Here is a 3064-nt window from a genome sequence, read left to right on the forward strand (position 1 = left end):
CAGCAGCAGCAACAACAGCAGCAGCAACAACATGAAATGTTTACACATGGCCAGTTCGGGACAGGTAGTTGGTGGCAGTTCCTCCCTTCAGTGTGATCCCAGCAGTGTAGAGCTGAGAACGACAGCAACAAGAACACCAATATCAGCATCACCAAAAATAGTATTACCCACATCAGCAGCATCAGAAACAACAACAACAACAACAACAACAATAACAACAACAACAATAACAACAACAACAACAACAAACAAACAAACGAAAGTATCTGCAAAAATAGCATCAAACAATACAGCAGAAGAAGCAGCAGCAACAACAACAACAGCAACAACAACAATAACAGCAACAACAATAGCAATAGCAGTATCAGCTAAAACAGTATCACACAATAAGCCAACAGGATCAGAAGCAGCAAAAACAACAACAGCAACATATTTACACAGTAACAACAGTGATAAACGACAACAGCATCAGCAAAACAACAACAACAACAACAACAACAACAGCAACAACAACAACAACAACAACAACGCATTTAACAGTAACAACAGTGATAAATGACAACATCATCAACAAAACTACAACAACAGCAACAACAACAACAACAACAACAACAACGACGACGACGACGACGACGACGATGACGACGACAACAGCAACAACAACAACAACAACAACAACAACAACAACAATAGCAACAGCAGCAACAGCAGCAACAGCAGCAACAGCTACAACACCAAAATATAACAACAAAACAGCAACAGCTGTCATGTCATAAACAACAACTGCAATATTATCAACAATAACAACAACACCGGTGTTATTAATTTACGTCGTCTCTCATATTCCGGTATTGTATATCCCTTTTGTTGTTCATCTTAATCCGTTTGGTAAGAATATTGACTTCATATTATTCGTGGCTAATTATTCGTTCTTTATGTTTTTATCTGATCGATTTTTATTCGAGCTGGATCAGATTAAGCTTAACTGCATAACGATTAAATGAAAAATCAATGTGAGCATGCTCCCCTGAAATCACTCTTTTTATCGCAACAACAAAAGCAACAGCAACAACAACATAATAATAATAACAACAACAACAATAACAACAACAACAATAACAACAACAACAATAACAACAACAACAACAACAGTACGAAGAAACATCAACAACAATGCCACAATAAAACAGCAACAGCAGTGACAACAACAAGAACAACAACACATTAACAACACCGCAACAAACGATCAAACAGCAACATCGAACAAACGATCAAACAACAACAACAACAACAATAACAACAACAACAACAATAACAACAACAACAACAATAAAAACAACAACAACAGCAACTAGAGCAACATCAACATTAACAACATCACGACAAAAAAGGAACAGCAATGACGACAGCAACATACCGTCTGTTTTGCCAGCGCCCTCACTTGCTCGCTAATTTGATCGGTGATGACGTCATAAAACACACTTATGAATGGAGACCATCGGATGATTTCCTCGTGGTAACGATTATAAGGCAGGAAGATAACTCGATACCTGCAGTATAGATTCGGATCCACACCAGACTGAAAAAAGGAAAAATGGCATTGTAGTTGTAGAATTGTACGCCCCCATCGACACAATTCAAATCAGCTGACCTAAAATGACACGTGCCAGCAGAACACAAGCGAAACTAATTATGACAGCAGCAGCAGCAGCAAAAACAACAACATCAACAACAACAGCAATAACAACACGTCAACACTATCACCTACATCATAAAATGGCAACATTAATAAAAACAACAACAAAAACATAGACCAAAAAAAATGAACAACATCAACAACAACTACAAAAAAACCAGCAACAAGCATAACGGCAATAACAACAACAATTAAACGACAACAAGAACAACAACAGCAGCAACAAAAACAAAATCCACAACAACAACACGCTACCCCTTACAACAAAAACAGCAACAACGAAAACAACTACAACAACATGTGTACATACACCTGGTTTAATTTTGGCCAGCGTTTACACATCAACAACACGCCACCACTTATAACAACAACAACAACAACTACTACTACTACTAGAACTACTACTACTACTACTACTACTACTACTACTACTACTACTACTATTACTACTTCTACTACTACTACTACTACTACTACTACTACTACTACTACTACTACTACTACTACAACATGCAACAAAAGCCACAATAACAACAACAACAACGACAACAACATGGGAAAATATATAATCCTTGAATCACTCTCTGTAACAGTTACTTGCCATACTAAGTATGTACGTAATACACTATTGGACACTATCATACACACTTTATTCTACTAATCAGATAGAGTGGGTGGTCGACGGGTGCTTTGGTGTGGTTTACTCCTTCTTTCCTATCAAACAACTATCGTCTTTATCTCTCCTCCTTCTTTTTTATGTTTGTTACTCTCTTGTAACACTTCTAGTCCGTCCCCGTTGTTTTATGCAAGGAAAATTCTGAAATTGTGCAATCTGAGCCCAAAAATGTGAAATTATGCGATTCTGTTAATTTTAACAAAGAATATGATAAAGGAAAATAAAAAGAAATTAAGCAAAAAATGAAACATTTTGCTAAATTATGCGGGGTGCATAAAACCACTAAGACAGTCTATTCTTTAGCACTTAAATGACCTTATTGTGTTGCAAGTGCCGTAAAACTCTGACAAAAGCTAAACTAAATCAGACGGCGTCACACTCATATAAATGGGTAACGGATATAGAAAAGGGGCTGGGGGGGGGGGGACATACCCCTGGAATATTGTTCTGTCGAGCACAGAGACCTTTCAGCTTGTAATTCGCCAACGTCTGCTCTTGTGGCCAAGGCTCAGGCGGGTTTTTCAGCTCTGCGGTCAGCTCTCTGACGTCACCGTGACCCGGCTCTGTGACCAGGGCATAATTGTTATACGGGTCATTTGTCGTCGTAGTAGTTGTTGTCGTCGTCATCGTCATCATCATCATCATCATCATCAGTATCATTATAATAATTGTTATTATTTTTATCATTTTCT

The 3064-nt window shown here is 37.9% G+C and overlaps 1 long non-coding RNA gene across 1 annotated transcript; it reads right to left on the reverse strand.

Moving 5' to 3' along the window:
* Positions 1-34: 34 nt before the first annotated feature.
* On the reverse strand, positions 35-2925 carry LOC101864179. Its single transcript, XR_001185274.2, has 3 exons — positions 2805-2925; positions 1418-1579; positions 35-112 (listed from the first exon to the last, which is right to left on the reverse strand). It is a non-coding gene; the product is annotated as an uncharacterized LOC101864179 (long non-coding RNA).
* Positions 2926-3064: the final 139 nt, after the last annotated feature.

Source organism: Aplysia californica, unplaced genomic scaffold, assembly GCF_000002075.1.
Source record: "Aplysia californica isolate F4 #8 unplaced genomic scaffold, AplCal3.0 scaffold00712, whole genome shotgun sequence".
Lineage (NCBI taxonomy): Eukaryota > Metazoa > Mollusca > Gastropoda > Aplysiida > Aplysiidae > Aplysia > Aplysia californica.